The sequence below is a fragment of the Adiantum capillus-veneris genome, chromosome 3, assembly GCF_014529385.1.
Source record: "Adiantum capillus-veneris isolate H3 chromosome 3, ASM1452938v2, whole genome shotgun sequence".
Lineage (NCBI taxonomy): Eukaryota > Viridiplantae > Streptophyta > Polypodiopsida > Polypodiales > Pteridaceae > Adiantum > Adiantum capillus-veneris.
Window position 1 is genome coordinate 57,056,536 of NC_140933.1, and position 18,553 is coordinate 57,075,088.

Genomic DNA, 18,553 nt, shown 5'->3' on the forward strand with positions numbered 1-18,553 from the left:
AAGTCCATTGGTGTAACTCTAATAGGCTGTTGGCCTTATCCTTTCCTCCCCCATGTCTAGTGTGCTTAAAGTAACATGTTCTTGCCATGTAGTGGGTTTTTTCCATGCCTTGTGTGAACCATATTTATAGTGAGCCGTATGTCTTGACAAAATATGGACCATGGTTGAACAGTATGTGCTGCATTGAAATAAAACAAAATGGTGAGTCGAGTACAATTTTAAATTTTGTTTGTATACGTAGAATGCTAACCCACCATGTAATGTGTGATATGTTGTCCACCCCACCCTATAAGGTAAGCCTTCTTCCAATCCAGCAAGGCTGCTTGAAATGATGTGAGCTAACTTTGGTCCCAAGAATGCTGCTCAACGTAGTGGAAAAATTTTATCTAGTGATTTCCACACGTTCGCCTTGTGATTTTGGATTGCCCCATCACCAGCAGTGTCTTTAACCATTTTATGTAACTGTTTCCATTATTTGAACAGGTTTCTCCTCTCTTCTCTATCTGAATCTTTGAGGCTAAACCCAAGAAACCTTTTGGCCTTCACGCCGCCTATCGATGCTTTCCTAGGTACCTTGTAACGACTTTGAGACATCTTAGGGTCCTCTTCGATTTTGACATTGCCTCCATGCAAACCAATGTCTGAGAGCACTCCCTCTAATGCTTTCATCACTCTTTTCAACTCACTCTTTGGCTTTAATGTCGATGCAAAACATATGTACAAATGAACCACCTTTTCAATTATTCGACAGAGTGCATGAAGTGTACAGACGTGAACTCTACTCAGAGGAATATCAAGCACCGGCCTAAAAGTTTTATCTTGAAGATGTCTGTTGGGAGCTCTATTCCATTGTACACTCTCAAGAGAATGTGCATCAGCCATTCAATATAAGCATGGATTTGCCACAGCTGCTACGTGTGTTATGTTGTACATACACTTAGGAGTCTTTAAGTCATCTTCTATGTGCCATTCCACTGTATAGTCACCAAATACTTCCACTGAAAGAACGACTTCATTTCTTTGTTCACTGATGATAGAAGGAATTTGGGTTTGACTAAAAACCCAATTGAGGATTTCAAAATCTTCCTTATCAACCTGCAATGAAAAATGAAAACAGAAAATCAACAACCAAATAATCAATATTTTTGTTATCGTGGATTGAACTAAGTATACCTGAAATGATCCTAGAGTTAGAATGTTGTTTTCGGATTGCACGCTGAAGTATTTTGGATCCTCTTTCGTTATTGATGGATCCAGAGCTCTGTTCATGAGGGTAATGGTGACTCTCTCCGGCTTCTTGATCTTCAGGACCTCACACTCGTCGAGCTTCAAAACGAACTTAAGAACCCCACCGCACGACTGATGTCAAAGAAGTGAACTGCATACCTTTGCAATGCTTCAAGATCAATGAAGAGGTTGTTGTGCTCGTTAAAATGTACCTTTCTGCTGCCCTTGCCTAAGAACGTTGCTTCAATATGGAATGGTGACCCAAATTTCTCAAACACCTCATCATTTATGTGCCGGCGAGCAGCCTTTACATGTGATGGCTTTGGCAGCAATGATCCTTTCTGTAGTTTATTTTGAGACTTTTTAGCTAATGCTTTAAAGAGTGCCATGTATCCCATCTGTGAGATGCCACTCTCATCAAGTATTGCTTGCACTTCCACTGGTTCTAGCTGATTCTCGTTCATGAAGGAGGTAAGGAGCCTCCCTTTCAACTTACGAATTTTTTTCTGAGTTATCATCTCTTCAACTACGTCTTTTGGAACTAGACGATTGTAATGCACTCTAGCATTGAAGACAACACCGTTCGAGTTTGGATGCAGTAAAGACCTTCCAAAAAAGCACCATGTGTTATGATCATGTATAGGAAAGTGTATCCGTTTCTTAGTGAAGCACATTGAAGATACAAAAGCAGAAACAAACTTTGAGTTACCTTAAAGCTCGTATTTGTTTTTTCAGGCCACCACTACCAATCTTGATGTTCTCAATGTTGCATAGATCTCGTTTTCTTTTCCGACTACCAAGCACAATGTCTTTCTCTCACAAACTTGTGATCTTCTTCTCAAGGCTTTGGATTGTCTTTTTGTTTGATGAAATCTTCCGATAGCATGCTTCATTAAGTTTCTTCAGCTACATGTTCTCCATCACCAAGAGGTTTCTTTGCCTTTCCGCATTCAATCCTCTCATTTCCAAATGTTCGGTGTATCCCAATAGCCCATCCTTTCTATCGCATGTGAAATGTAAGAGGATAGTGATATTAGCAAAGGAAGGTGGCACATTTGTCGTAGGATCCTTTGGATAAATAGCCCCATCGGTCCACAAATCCAAATGATGTTCCTTGTTTGTCCTTCTAAGTTCTTTCTCCCATTGAAATAAGAAAGACTCCCTCCTACATTTCTGCAGTGGTGCGTACTCTTGCAATACATCAACATGAAGATGATGCGTGTTCTTTCTTTGGGTAAGTGTTGAAGATGAAGGGGTTGAGGATTGCAAGTTGAAATTGGTGTTTTCATCAGAAAAGGAAGTGTTCACCATTCCTAGAGTTGATAGAGAAATAGAAAGACACTTGAAACTCATGAAATATCTCAGGTTTTGGGAGGGAAGGCCATATTCCATGTTTAGAGTTGATAGAGTTCCCATTAGGGCCAATTTGGATGAAAAAAGGGCTTTGTAAGGATCTAAAAAGGGGCAACCTAAAAAAAACCATGAAGATCTTACCAAAACTAATCAACATGGGTACTCATTGGATAGATCTCATCAAGCGCCACCCATGGACCATTTGAGCACTAAATTTGGAGTTCATATGCAAAAGTTATGGCTAAAATAGTGCAAGAAATTCAAAAATCAAGTGAAGGAGATCTTGACACGTCTACAAAAGTGCCATACTTTTGGAAATGTGGCTCCTCCTTGACCCTTAGATCAAGAATAGGGAAACCCTAAACAGCCCTTTTTTCATCCAAATTGGCCCTAATGCTATGGCTTATGTTTCTGGAGGGAACGCTTGTAAGTTGGCATTTCAAATCATTAGTCATACGGTTAGTTGGATTCTTGACAAGAGAACGAAGGAGAAGAATGATAAAGACGGTGGCTACCTACCAAAGAATTTCATTTTGGCTTTTTGTTGACGCAAAAAAGTATCACATAAAATTCACAATTTCATTTTCTCTCTCTAAGCCGACGTGGAACTTCTTACAGGGCCTAAAAGTGAGTCCAACTTTCTTCTAATGTTGTTATGATTTGGCTGTGTCTAGCTTACATGATGTTGAGGAACCTCTATCTTTTGATGAAGCACAAAATTCAAAAAATTGGATGGTTGCCATGCAACCAGAATATGATGTACTTCTAGAACATGACATATGGACTTCATGCGATTTTCTTCCTTGCAAAGAGGCCATTAATACAAAGTGGGTTTACAAGTTGAAACGCAAGCCGGATGGTGATATTGATGGCTATAAGGCTCGACTTGTTGCAATGGGTTATGCACAACAAAAAGGCATAGATTATGAAGTGACTTTCGCTCCCACTTGTCATATGACTACTGTACATTTTCTATGTGCATTGGAAACTCATTTTGGTTGGGATGTACATCAATCCGAGATTGTTTTTTTTTTTTTCTTGAATGGTGACATATTTGAGGAAGTTTATGTAACGCATCCTCGCAGTCTTGTGCAGAAAGGACCAGAGGATAACGTGTAAGAAAGCTTTGTATGGGTTGAAGCAATTTCCTCGTGCTTGGTATGAGAAGGCTGACACTGATTTTGTCAAACGAGGCTTTCGTAACAATCCAACAGAAAGCACATCATATGTAAAGCACGAGGGTGATGTACTTCTCATTGTGGTTCTTTATGTGGATGATTTGCTGATCACTGGACCAAATGAGAGACATATTGTTGATCATTTATGTATGCAACACGAGGCCGTATATCTAGTTTGTAGTCTCACAAGTCAATAGATTTATGCTTAGCCCAAGGTCTAAGCATTGGCAGGATGTCAAGAGGATTTTCCACTACTTGAGTGGAACTTTATATCTTGGCTTGTTTTATCCCAAGGGGGGATCATTGCCACCAGACTTACATGCTTTTTTGGACTCAGATTGGGCTGGTTGTTTTGAGACACAAGTGTCCACAAGTAGTTTTTGTTTCATGCTGGGCAGTTCATGTATATCATGGTTGAGCAAGAAGCAACCTAATGTGGCCACTTCTAGTTGTGAGGTTGAGTACAGGGCAGTCTTCACAGCTACGGTTGAGTGTGTATGGCTCAGACGCCTTATGGCTGATTTGGGTGTTGGACAGGACACTGCCAACAATATCTACATTAACAATCGGAGCACATTGGCAGTTGTGAGGAACCCAATTTTTCATGCTCGCACAAAGCACATTGAGATGCATTACCACTATGTCAGGGAGAGACTCTCAGTAGGAGAGATCAGCTTGGCTTATGTGCCAGCACATGATAGCCTTGCAGATCTTTTCACAAAGGCATTGTCTCGTGAGAAGTTTGAAGCTTTTCGCAAATCTTTGGGCTTATTCCCCTTTGTGGATAGATCATGTCCTCAAGGCATGGCACTTCCCTTTACTCTATGTGCCAGCTCTCGTTCACCGCATCACTCTAGGGGGGATTTGTTACCATATATATGTTGTAGTGATGTTTGTGAACACACTTAGGACCGTCGTGGCATTTTTTCCCTCACTAAGAGGTTTTTTCCCCCGTTCATTGTATATACGCCCATCATTCTAGGGCTATCAATCTTTCCATTTCACACTAAGTAATACACTCTCTATTGTGTGCCTTGAGCTTTCTTCGTCTTCTCCAAGATGTGTGTGTTTTCCTGCTACACTAATTCCAACAGAGTAGAGACAGGGGAAGAATCTTGACGTGAGACAAGGGTCTCACGACATATGACCGCATGGACAAGGGACCTACAAGAAGACCCTGCCATGTGGACGGTATGCACAATCAAGGGGGCTTGTATGGTAGGCTAGAGAAGCATAGGTTGGAAAGAGATTAGCATGTCATTACCCGTTTCCTCATAGGGTAAGGCGTACGATTAAAAGAAAAGACATTGATGTGACGAACTCATTAAAACACATGCAAAAGTGCAGGGGATAAGAAGCCCATTCTCCAAGTGCACCCTTTCAAGATGCAATCAGAGCCCCGTCCCATTGGATATATGTAGGGGATCCAGCATGTGAACCGATGAAGGCTGGTAGAAAACAACAATAGTGAGAGCTCCATTCAGCTCTTCAAAAGTCACACATACATGCAAACTACCCATAATCATGCATTTTTTACAACTTACGCAAGTAAATGTGCACAAGCATTTACTCAATGCAAAAATCTTTAGGGACTGCAATGCATATTGCAACCCCCACAAGCTCTACAAGCACTCAAAATGAATGCGAGGTTTCCAATACTCTAACTCCTCCAGCCCTTGTAGCCCCTAGGTGTGACAAAGCTCTTAGCAAAGGGAGAGAGGCATCATAATTACCCCCCTCCATGTGGGCGTCCATTGTAAGAAGATCATAAATACGTGAAAGATATATATTTGTTCCAACTTCTTTGACAAAAGTGTGAATACCTAGAATCAAAGCATTTGAATTTGAACGCCCACTGCTTTCTATCTAGGGACACCTTCCAATGCTAGTTAAGGGAGATGTCCCAGATCCAAGGGGGGCACTAAAGATCTGGCCCACTTGTTCCTGAACTACCCCTTTAATAAACCCTTCTCGGGTCAAGTGTCCAGAATTCTCCAAAAGTCCTTATCTTGGAAGCAGGTGTTTCTGGGGAGACAGTGTAGGCCTCCCCTCTTTAATTCGGAATCACATATGTGCAGAGTTTGTCTGGCCGTCTAGAGGCAGAGGAATTTTTATTGTTTTGAAGATACCTCACAGGTGCCTAACCCAAAATTCTTCTTTGACGAAATATCCCTACAGATGAAACTGCACATTTCCCAGTGCCGACTCTATAGAAAGAAGACCAAGATGCTGGACCTGGCTGGCAAACTCTTTCAAGCCGCTGTGATTGAAGGTGAGGACTGCTATGTAGAGATCAGCTCAAAGAAGAACTCAATGAAGATGTTGAAATCTTGGAAGATCTTTGGAATCAATCCCGGGCCCTGTTGGTTCAAATCAGAACAGAACTGGATGCTCTGCGATGAAAGCCTGAAGTCTCCAGGATCTCATGAGTTCTAGTGTTTTTCTAAGCCCTGAACGCCTTTTGATGTAATCCCAAGCTCACTCCTTGAGCTAACAGATGTAGCTATTTGGTTTATATTCTAATATATTCACGCCTTACATTGTAAAACAAAAAAGCAATAATGACACACATTCATGTGAAAGCTTCAAAGCTTGCATTGCAACTTTTCCACATGGAAAAAAATCGAGAGGGAATCTTGGATTGTTGGCCGAGAGGAGCGGACCTCAAAGGGTCCCTCTTGTGAGCAAAGTACGAACACAAGCATTATATGAGGAGCTCGAATGCCATTATGCCAGCAATGACACTATGTGACACATAGTATTAGAGAGGGGGCCGGGGGGGGGGGGGGGGGGGGTAAGGGGATCGACCGCCCGGAAGTCCAAGGCGGGATCCCGAGGTGGATTAAACCTGGACAGCTCAAAAATCGAGGCGGGATTCAACCCGGACAACATTAAAAATCGAGCCACGACCACCTGATTTTGAACCCAAGACCTCACAGTCCCAATTTTGTGACACATGGGCTAGCCATCTCACCCACGCACGCATTTCGTACCGTTGTCCTTTTTTTAACCCTTATATTGTAAGCCAACAGGATCTGTCCAAGTTTAAGGGGCTAATTTGTGGCGAGGTTTAGTTTTTGAGTTGACACTAACGACTGCGATCTCCCCGACCTCATGTGTGGACTTTTCGACCCTCAATCCCCTTATCTCCCCCCCTCTTTAATGTTATGTGCTACTTATTCATGAGGTTATGCCAGTGCATACATGGAGAAAACAATCACATCATTATGAAGTGGCGACACGAGAGTACACCATTAATCATGAGGTTATGCCAGTGCATACATAGAGAAAACAATCACATCATTATGCAGTGGCGACACGAGAGTACACCATTAATCATGTTTCTTGTAATTGTTGTAATATATTTCATCTTTTCTTTTTCAAAACAAGGACAACCTAGATATTTAACGCACCGAAAAACTATTTCAAACACAATGTTGAAGTAAAACAATAAGAAAAACCGTGATTAGTGTGCATGAGGTTACTCTTTTGAACTCAACATAAACATAGAGGGTAGAGGCGGACAAGGTGGGGGGGGGGGGGGGGGGGGGGGGGACAACAGGTGTTGCATAAATGTAGGAATGAACAAGGACATCACTTACTTGTCAACGGCGGCACTGTGAGAGAGAGAGAGAGAGAGTGTTGCTTACACACACTCAGAGAAAGAGAGAAAGAGTCTCTTTGTGCTGTTGCTATCAACAAATTAGCTTTTTTTTACCAAAGTGCTATTTTTATTAGCTCTAAAGGAACGCTAAAAAGAAGCACCTTTTTTTTTAAAGTACTGACAAGTCAACTTTTTTATTCCACCAACACCGTGCATCAGGTCAAGCACCTGAGACCATCCTTTGCCTTGAGATACCACCAAGGGCATTTAGTGGGGGTTAAACCCACCACCTTGGTGATGCAAGTCCAATCAACCAGCATCTTAAATAGCTTTCAAAAGGCATAAAACTTGTGTACATCATTTCATAGGCACCACGTCTATATGACTACTTGCAAGCAAGCAAGCACTGCCAACAAAAGATTCTATTGAGAGAGAGAGAGAGAGAGAGAGAGGGGGGGGAGGGGGGGGGGGGGGGGGGGGGGGGGCTTAATGAAATATGGTAGCGGTGCTTCAACGGTGCATGGACTGCTAGTTAAATGGGCACCTTGAATTTGCGGGCGTGGAGGCGATCGTGGTAGCGTGAGAGGACGGATAGGGGAAAGTGGTTGCCGTAGTAATGGTAGCGAAGCATGAACAGGCATGGGAATCCTACTCCAGTGTAGGGGCGGTCCTGCCAAGAGCCGTCCTTGCGTTGGTGGAAGAGCAAATACTCCACGCCTTGCTCGATAGCCTCTTGCTCAAAATTACCCAGGGGGTGTGATTACCCAGGGCGTCACACCCCCCGAGAAAGAACACCATTAATCATGTTCCTTGTAATTGTTGTAATATTGTGGTGTGTAGTCGTGAAGGTAGGATCTAACAGTTGGGTTCTTGGTGTAGATCATCTTGGCATGTAGCCCCTTACATGATTATATAAGGAGGTGCTTGCTCAAAGGCGAGACAGGCTCATTCTGGTTCAGACTCGTGTACACACTCTCTCTCTCACTCACGCGTGACGAGCACATCACATTGGTAGAGGCGGCGGGCATGCCCTAGGCAGTTAGCTGGGACGTTTCTTGCTTTTCTTGCTAATTCCCTGAGCCCGCTTATGGCATTCTTGCTTGATACCGGTTAGAGAGAGACTGAGAAGATCAGAAGGCAAAGGCCATTGTGCTTCCACAGTTTTTCTCCTAGCGAGACGAGCAAGAGGTGCATTGCACGGGCGGCCGAAGGTGTCACTTACACCCTGTGCAGCAGCTGATGCACCGACATGGCCCCAGCTACTGCGTTCTGTGCAGCCTACACTTGAACGAGCCCTCATGCGCACGTCAGCTAAGCAAGCAAAGATACTTGCACAACAACAGCGTTATCGCCGATGATAGGCGGGTATCAATATTACGTCCAATCGCCAATTACGCGGGAGCTGCTAATCAGGCCAGCAGGTGGAGCCCATTCTCGAGTGCACCGTCGTCACCGCTCATCAACTTGCTCTACCAATAGGACCACCCGTACCATCCTCAGTTGCTGCCCATTTGAAAGTTAATAACACCATTTTTGTTTATAACTCTGTGTGGTCAGAAAAAGCAAATGGCAAGGATGGCTTAGAGAAGACATTTGCTAAGGTGGTAGTCCAAGAACCTACAGTGACCAATTGGTTATCGCACCTCGATTTTTGTCAGTGTTTCCTACAACAATCTACTCTCAAAGTTATCTATGCAATTGTTATTATTGTCGGTCTATTCGAAGAGATGGGAGTTGCTGCACATCGGTTGTTGCAGAGGTGCCCGATCTTCTTGTGGTCATGAAGCATGAAGCTCACCCTTTCATTCTGTGTTTAGAGATAGTCTTTTCATCTTTAGTTCATGTCGCAATTTAGTTTCTGTTGAATAACCGTTATCATCACACCAAGCTCCTTCGGGAAGGGATGTATGCCGCAAAAAAATTATCTCTTCGTTATGAGTCAGCCCTTAGTCCTTCCTCGTCTTGTCCATTTCATTGGGATAGCGACCTAATGTTTGCATGAGCGAGGTGTATGAGTTCCATGCCTTGATGATGTCGGCATGATGACGAATCTAGCCCCCAAGCTCAGTCCCTAGCCCTTAAGCCGTTGTATGATCACTCCCTACGATGAGGCGTTGGAGTTGATCCCTTCCTGTCGAGTCCATTCTCAGCCCAAATTGTAAAAAAGATGTCCATCTTTTTTCTCCCTAAGGAGTGAGGTGTGGTGTGTAGTCGTGAAGGTAGGATCCGACAGTTGGGTTCTTGGTGTAGATCATCTTGGCATGTAGCCCCTTACATGATTATATAAGGAGGTGCTTGCTCAAAGGCGAGACAGGCTCATTCTAATTCAGACTCGTGTACTCTCTCTCTCTCTCTCACTCATGCGTGACAAGCACGTCACAATATTATACTTCATTGTTTTCTGTTCAAAACAAGTACACCCTAGAGTTTTAACTCACCAAAAAAAACTTATTTGAAACACGACGTTGAAGTAAAACAATAAGCAAAATCATGATCAATATGCATGAAGTTATTCTTTTGAACCGAGCGTAAATGTAGAGGGTAGAGGGGAATTTTGGGGGGGGCCGCGGGGGGAGGGGGGTTGTTGCATAAATGTAACAATGAACAAGGTCGTTACTAACTTGCCAACGACGGCATTGCTAGAGAGAGAGAGAGAGAGAGAGAGAGAGAGAGAGAGAGAGAGAGTTGCTTACACACACTCAGAGAAAGAGACAGAACGAGTCTCTTTGCGATGCTGCTATCAACAAATTAGCTTTTTTAACCAAAGTGCTCATTTTATTAACTCCAAAAGAACGCTAAAAGCAACATCATTTTTTTATAAGTGCTGCCAAGTCAGCTTTTTATTCCAACAACACTGTGCATCAGACCAGGCACCCGAGACCATCCTTTGCCTTGAAATACCACCAAGGGCGCTTAGTTGGCGTTAAACCCACCACCTTGGTGATGCAAGTGCAACCATGCATCTTCTTAAAATAGCTTCCAAGGGCATAAAAATTGTGTACAACATTTCATAGGCACCAGGTCTATAATAGTATAAGCAAGCTGCGGTTTTTGGTGGTTTTGGGGGGGGGGGGGGGCTTAATGATATATGGGGGCGGTGTTTCAGTGGTGCAGGGGCTGCTAATTAAATGGACACCTTGAATTTGCGGGCGTGGAGGTGGTCGCGGTAGCGTGAGAGGGCGGATAGGGGGAAGTGGTTGCCGTAGTAATGATAGCGGAGCATGAACTGGCATGGGAATCCTACTCCGGTGAAGGGGCGGTCCTGCCAGGAGCCGTCCTTGCGCTGGTGGGAGAGTAAATACTCCACGCCCTGCTCAATAGCCTCTTGCTCGTATTTATCCAGGGCGTTGCCCGCCGCCAGCAACCCCTGCAGCGCCCACGCCGTCTGCGCCGCCGTGCTTCCCTCATTCTTATACTTCAGCGCCTTGTCATTGTAGCTGAAGCATGTCTCGCCCCATCCCCCATCCGCCTCTGGCCTAAACTCTATCGTCCAATCTACCTCCCCCCACCCTCCTGATCCCGCGTCCGGCCTCGCCATACTACTCCACTTTACTTCCTTCCCCTTCTTGTTCTGCATCTTCACCAGCCACTTTGCCCCCCTTCTTATCTCCTCTCCGTGCGTCGTCGGCGCCGTCAATGCCATCGCCATCAGCGCCCCACACGTCCCGTATATGTAGTTCACCCCCCACCTCCCCCACCAACACCCATCCTCCTCCTGCTCATTCCGTAGATACGCCAATCCTCTCGCCAGCACCTCAGGCGGCATCCGCTGTGCCAGCGCCTGACCTTGCTTGCTTTCCATCAGCCTCCCCACCAATTCCATCACCCTTGCAGTCACATCTGCAGTAGGTGGATCAGTCATGGCTTTCAAATCCGCAAAGGGCATAGAGTTCAGCCAGCTCTTATCATTGTCTATGTCATAGGCTCCCCACCCACCGTTGCTGCTTTGCATGGTGTTCATCCAGTCCACAGCACATGCAATAGCCCCATTTTTGACATCTTCCTTCTGTAGCTTGATGGTGTGCAAGGCCATTGCGACAACAGCAGTATCGTCAACATCTGGATACCATCTGTTGAAGAATTGGAATGCCCAGCCGCCCGGGGGCACATAGCCTGCTTTGCTTTTGTAGGACCAGTCTCCGTGCTTGGTGATCTGCTTTTCTAGGAGCCACTCTCCAGCCTTTTGCAAGGCTGGGTGATCTGGCGGCAACCCCGACTCGACCAGAGCTCTTACCACAAGAGCTGTATCCCAGACAGGCGATACTGCAGATTGAACCACACAGTGGTCTTTCCTTTCTATTGTGAACATCTCCAAAGCAGAGAGAGCTCTGTGGAGTACGGGGTGTGTCACATCATAGCCCCATATCTTCATGCAAAGCATCGCATAAAACATGGGAGGAAAGTAACCAAGAAACTCTCCAGAATCCTCTTGCCTCTTTAGCACCCACCTCTCTGCTTCCTGCAAACCCCATCGCCGGAACGGTACGAGCCCCATCTTCTCCATCGCCTTGAAAGTATAGTCTATCCCTACAAAAAGCTTGTCAGTCCAGCTTCCCCCAAAAGTAAAGCCGAAGCGAACATTCTTCCTTCCCTCAGCATAAAGCTCATCAAAGGATTTCTCTGGCTTCAGCTTAAACACGGGCTTTTTGTCGCAAATGATCGTCAAAGGCACTACGCACCCGCGCGCCCAGCACGCCATGTCGTACAAGGTGAATGGAAACCAGCCAGGTAAGAGCACAACCCATGGAGGCAGAGAAGGAATGCCTTTCCAATCATAGATGCCTATTAGAGCTAGCAAAATCTTGGTGAAGATGCGAGCTTTAGAGATACCTCCTCGACTGATGATGTACTTGTAAGCTTTTTGAAGAACGGGATCTGTTTTTGGGACATGGAGGAGAGACAATGCTATGTAGGCTTCTATAGAGGCACTGAGATGGCCTCCATCTCCATAGTAAAGCTCCCACCCACCATGATCACACTGCTGCAGCTTAAGGTAGTTGCCCATTTTCTGCACGGGCTTTCGGTCGTCGATGCCAAACATCTTGTAGAGGATGATGGTTTGTGAGGTGATGGTAGTATTGGCTTCAAGCTCTCCCCACCAGTATCCTTCAGGGAACTGCAAGGAAAGCAAGAACTCCTGGCTCCGCCGGATGCCTTCGTCGAGCGAGATGGGTTCGGTGTTCCGCATATCACCTGCGTACTCCTCCTTGAAGTACTCTTGACTGTAGGGCTCCATCCTCGCCATACCTAATTAAGATTCAGCTAGCCTGCAAAGCATATAGATGATAAAAATCCTGATCACTGATGCCACGGAAAAATTACATATGCATGTATGACGTATGCATCCTGGTCGGCACATCAAGTGCATGAATTAAGTATGCATGTAAGACTAGTGAGTGACACTATTGTTGCCTGTGGTCCAAAGAAGGACCTGAATGCTATATTCTTAATAATTGGTGAAGAAATAATCTTACCAGACTTTTGCTGCTCCGAATGAGAACATATGCCTGCATGGGATTTATATATACGGAAGCATTTCTAAAGAGGGCTCCCCCATAGGCCCACGAAAAGGCCTACATATTATTTGGGTGCTCCCACGCCCTCTTAGATTTGAAGGCATATGGGCATCCATATGCCATCATAAATATTTTATATGTGAGTGCCAATGCCCATCATGTCCTTAAACATTTTATATGTGGGTGCCCAATGCCCATCATGTCCTCTTAAGTTTGAATAAGTGTATAGGCTTAAGAAAGCATTTAGAGGGCTTCAGTAAATCCTCTATGGTAAAAGGAGCCAACAAAAGCTAGGCTCTCAAAAAATAGATCACCGTTTGAATAAACTTACCATAACTTTTATTTGAATATCGGATGAGTGAGACACTTCTTTTCTCCAAACTCACAAATTGGGAGTGATAATTATATAAAAAAAAAAACCAAAAAAAAGTGAATTCACTATGGCTTAAATAAAGCTATTGAGAAAAAAAATTTAATTTATAATTTTTTTGTGAGAGAAAAGTGAAATTCACTATGTCCTACATACCTAAGGCTATCGAGAAAAATTTCTTAATCATAATTTCTTTGTGATAGTAATATTTTAAAACATGTGGTATCACGATAAAAATATTTTGTTTTTTGAATGAAAAAAAGGTGTAACACTAAACTATTTAGATTACAATATATTTCACAAAACATAAAAAATAATCTATATTATCATAAAAAGGGGAGGGATTCTCGTCTCCCCTTCTGGACTAAAGGGCATGAGGCATTAAATGAAGCCTCAGAGGTGGGATCTACGGTTGAGAAGCTCGGGCACAAAAGCAGAGGCGCGTAGGGTCGTAAGATGCACCAGAAGTAAACTAAGACGTTGAAAAGTAAACTTGGATATGAGCTCACCTATCCACGTTGATTTATCATGTGTTTGTTACCCACCATGGTCAACATATGCGCATGGAGGGTTGGATAAGCTACGCGCCTTGCCTAACGCCCACTTAGGTTCGAATCGTGCTAGCAACACCCCACGCCTCATTTTTTTGAGCCTTCAAATCTCTTTGAGATTCGTGCGCGCACCTTCAACCGTAGATCCCCTCTCTTTGCTCCCGTGCCCTTTAGTGCTGAGGCCATCCCCCCCTTGACCCCCACGCCTCATTTTTTTGAGCCTTCAAATCTCTTTGAGATTCGTGCGCGCACCTTCAACCGTAGATCCCCTCTCTTTGCTCCCGTGCCCTTTAGTGCTGAGGCCATCCCCCCCTTGACACATGGTGAAAGCACCATAATCCGGCTAGTGAACTCTGCACACGGGCGACACAACGAGGAGTGTTAAAGAAAGAGTGAGAAGTGAGGATCGAATTTGAATTTGAATTTGAATTTCTCGCACCCCATGTTTTAAGGTTGGAGAACAACGTCATTGAGAGACGCAACAGGAATCTCTCTCTCTCTCTCTCTCTCGGGTGCTGGCAGCGCAGAGTCAATGTCTGCGTAGAGTACCCGTAGATGTTGATGTCTTGGTCTCGCATCATGAGCCGTACTAGCCATGCTTCCATGGTGCTCACCGCCCCCTCCTGTTGTTAGTGATAGTCCGTGCTCTCTTCACCCTGACTAGCTTTAATAAAGCTCTCTGTCGTGGATCATGGATTAAACAACCCTTGCTAATATTGCCGCTGCGGCTTTTGGACATCGGGACCCATGTACTCTTCGCATGCGTTGGTGCACGTCCTACATGACCTCATGAACGCAATCCATCTTGGCTTGATTCTCGTAGTCAGAGCAGGCCGTCTGCCTACAGAAAGGAAACCTGCATCGTCAACCAACCGGTGATCTGTGCTAGCTACGAGGGATGCATGACCCTGCACTCCCGGATGTTGCTCCCACTACTATCCAGCTTTGAGATGTTGCTCCTTTGCTACTCTAACAGCCTTCGTTGTTCCCTTTCTCCTCCATCGCATATTAGGGTCTCCTTGTTGCCACAATGCTTCACATGCTGTAGCCTCTCCTTCTCCCTCATGGCTTCCTCTCCTGCCATGCTTCTAACCAATGGCGCATCAAGGTCATGTATTTTCCCTTTTCTTTCTCCAATGTTCCTCTTCACATTTCTTGCAACATGAATTCTCCCTCTAGAAAGCTCACCATTGTTGGCTTTGTTTTCGCATGAGCTATACTTGACGTTGCTCAAAGTAGCTTCATTCGGCCAGTGCAGCCTGAGCGAAACGACAACAACGCCCGCGAGATAGAGAGAAGAGACTGCCAATACATCGAATGAGAGAGAGAGAGAGAGAGAGAGAGAGAGAGAGGGGTCAGAGGCTACATTCGGTTGCAGTATACAATCTAATTCGTCACCAATTCCAAGGCTTTAAAAGCACAGTGTTCACGTACTACAGTCTCAAGGTTGCAACATGCAGGCAGCGGCCACCGACACTTGAAGCCCATCAGGGACGGCCTCAATTGACCGTCAACGTCAAGAGGCAATGGTGAGTCGGTGACTGCGACCTGTAGTAGTACTGAAGAGGCGATGACTTTAAGTTGCTTAATAGTGCTGGCACACGCTTCGCATGTTTGCGTGACGCATACAGAGGCAAGAACCAAGGCTCATTTTTTAAGGGTGACCCTAATCATTCATTTGAAGAGTAAATTTTTACTTATCTTTCATTAAGCTATATTTAGGTAAAAATTTGAAGGGCTACTCAAAGATTTTTCAATATTCTATCCTTCTTTCGAAAGGTAAAAATATTTTTGCCCTTCACTGAAGGATAAAAATGCCTCCGAAGGGCGTCGAAGCCTTCAAAAATTAGGCCTGGCAAGAACCAAGCCGGTAGCAGTATTCGGGAAAAATCATTTCTCCAAACATACTGTGGTGTGCACACAAACGGGACCAAATTGAGCTTGCCTCTTGCGAGACTAGCTCCTTATATTGCCAATAGAGACTACATGCCAAGAATTGAGTGTCCTCCCACATTAGGTGGTCGAACACATGATCTACACGACCACACACCACACCTCCTCCCTTAGGGAGAAAAAGATGGACATCTTTTTAGAATTCTGGGCTAGGAATGGATTCGAGAGGAAAGGATCAACTCCAACGCCTCATCCGAGGGGAGTGATCATACAACGGCTTAGGGGCTAAGGGACTGTCGGGGTTAAGGGACTAAGCTTGGGGGCTAGACTCGTCATCATGCCAATCATGATCAAAGCATGGAACTCGTACATCACGCTTGTGCAAACATTAGGTCGCTATCCCGATGTAATGGACAAGACCAGGAAGGACTGAGGGTTGCATCATAATAACAAGAATGTGATCTTTTTGCGACATACATCTCTTCCAAAAGGGGTTTGGTGTGTGATGATCCTTTATTCAACAAACACTGGACTGGGAAATGAGCTAAAGTTGAAAATAGAGACTACATGCCAAGAACTGAGTGTCCTCCCACACTAGGTGGTCGGACACATGATCTACACGACCACACACCACAATACTAATTCCTTTCCTTGAAATTGCCAAGAGGAGATTTTAGAAAATTAGGTTTACTTTGCGGTTGTTTACACTATTTTTTTGTATTTTGTGGCGAACTTTCTTCTTTTTCCCTTGCCCTCAACCGGCCTTTTTGATGACACAATATTAAGCTGAGACACTTTTTTTTTGAACAGTGGTCAACAAAATAGTGAACAAAACCTGACTAATAACATTTAAAAATTTCAAATAGAGAGATTGAGAGAAAGATAGAGAGGTTGATATAGAAACAAATAGAGAGAGAGAGAGAGAGAGAGAGAGAGAGAGAGAGATTTATATAAAAAGAGAGGTGTAGAGAGAACATAGATAGAGAGAGAGTGAGTGACAATATATAAATTGAGAGAGAGAGAGAGAGAGAGAAGGGGAGAGATAGAGAAAGAGATTGAGATAGATAGAGAGGGGGAGAGCGATTGATATATAGAGAGATAGGATAGAGATAGATATATATAAAGAGAGTGACATGAAGAGAGAGATAAAGGTAGGTATAATAAAACGTATCATGTTTTCAAGATAAAAGGGCTCTCCATCTCTCTATCTATATATAGTATAGATAGCTCGCACGATCCACCTACGACGGGTCTCGCAGATAGCTCTCACGATCCGCCTACGACGGGTCTTGCTCGCTCTTACCAAAGGTACAATAGTAAGGCCTTTCAAGGGGGCACTACCTCCAATGATGCTTAGGCATGCCAACACTATCTAGAAAAGCACCTACATTGAGAGAGAGAGAGAGAGAGAGAGAGAGACCATGAGCTGACCGTGAGGTGTTGGTAGTTGCATATTCTAGAGTAGGTCTGCAGGCGCCACCGGCGGCGGGTAGCAGTCTCGCACACTCTCTCTAAGCACCAATAGTTTTCTTGCATCTTGAAGGCAAGGGTCAGGGTCACAAAGCTCTGCGATGTATTTAGCAAATGAAGAGAGAGAGAGAGAGAGAGAGAGAGAGAGAGAGTTAATAGATAGAGTTAATTATCGTCCACGGGGGTCAAATATGACCCATGGACCAAAGCAAAACAATACATCTATTCTTTTGGGGTGGAGGCATTGGATACATATTAGTTAGGGACTGAGGGTCCATCAAAGGAGAAAAGGAAGAAGGGTAAGAACAAAAATAAAACCTAAAGGGGGTCACGTAGAGGGACGGGCTAGCTTGGGAGTACGAAAGTCCTGAAGGATGGCTTTATCACCACGATAGACTGCCCATTTACCTTGTTTATGGGCTTCATGCATCTTCTTGAGCTCACTTGCCTTATGCTTGAGTTGATTTGTAGTCAATTCCTCGACGATCCCAAGCTTTGTCCCCTTGAGGCGATAGGATTGGCGTAGTAGCCTCGCCCGTTCTTCTTTGTTCTTGAAAGTGAGGACGCATTGGCCAATGGCACACACCTATGCATGTCGTTGATCCAAGAGACAGTGTTGGGTTCGATGTTGATTGGTTGAAGAATGTCATTGAGCTTGGTGATGGCTTCTTCGATTGTGTCCTCCTCGGTGCACCATGGTGGGGAGAGTCCTCCAATCCGAATCTTGAGAGCAAGGGATTCCTGTAATCAGTATTCTTGCAAGGCTGATTGGATTTTGTTCTCGAGCTTCTTATGCGTTGCCTCATTGGCTTCTTTCTGAGCCCCCTTGATAGTCTCAGTGAGACAGAAGCTTCCACTTCGTGTTTTTTTGCAAGCAAAGTTTCATTCACCTTTGCTGCATCCTCGAGCTTATTCAAGCGTTGTTTGAGTTAAGCATTTTCCAAAACAAGTGCTTAGATTTGAGCCTCTAAGGTCGCGATCCTCGCATCTTGGCGAGTGGTGGGATCTTTCCTGGGTGCAACTACTACAACAATAAAACTCTTGCGTGTGCTGGGAGTCGGTGTGTTGAAGGAAGACATAACTTGGGTAAACCTTGAGACTTTTAACTGTGTGAAATCCTTTGAAACGAGTTGAAGCTCTGTGTGTAAACTCCTCTCTGTGTATAAACCCTTTTCTTGTGACCTTTGAGTCGAAGTCGAACGAAGTAAAGAGGCCTAGAATGTTGTCAATCGTAAGCAGCACGGTGTCAACTTATGGTGGTTTTGCCCACGAGTAGACCTTAGAAAGCGCTCTGCAAGCTTTGTGTGTTGAGGCCTGTAACTACTAATGTATCCTGCAATTACACTACAAGAGGCTATTCATATTAGCGACGCTCACACAGCGACGCTCAA

General features: G+C 44.6%; 1 pseudogene across 2 annotated transcripts; it reads right to left on the bottom strand.

The window, feature by feature from the left end:
• Positions 1-10,153: 10,153 nt before the first annotated feature.
• LOC147460965 (dammaradiene synthase pseudogene) lies at positions 10,154-15,115 on the bottom strand (annotated as a pseudogene). Of its 2 annotated transcripts, none has more exons than XR_015187554.1 (2): positions 14,988-15,115; positions 10,154-12,629 (listed from the first exon to the last, which is right to left on the bottom strand). The product of XR_015187554.1 is annotated as a dammaradiene synthase pseudogene, transcript variant X2 (transcript). The 2 variants fall into 2 exon arrangements; XR_015187553.1 differs by lacking the exon at positions 14,988-15,115 and adding an exon at positions 12,837-12,967.
• Between the last annotated feature and the right edge of the window lie 3,438 nt (positions 15,116-18,553).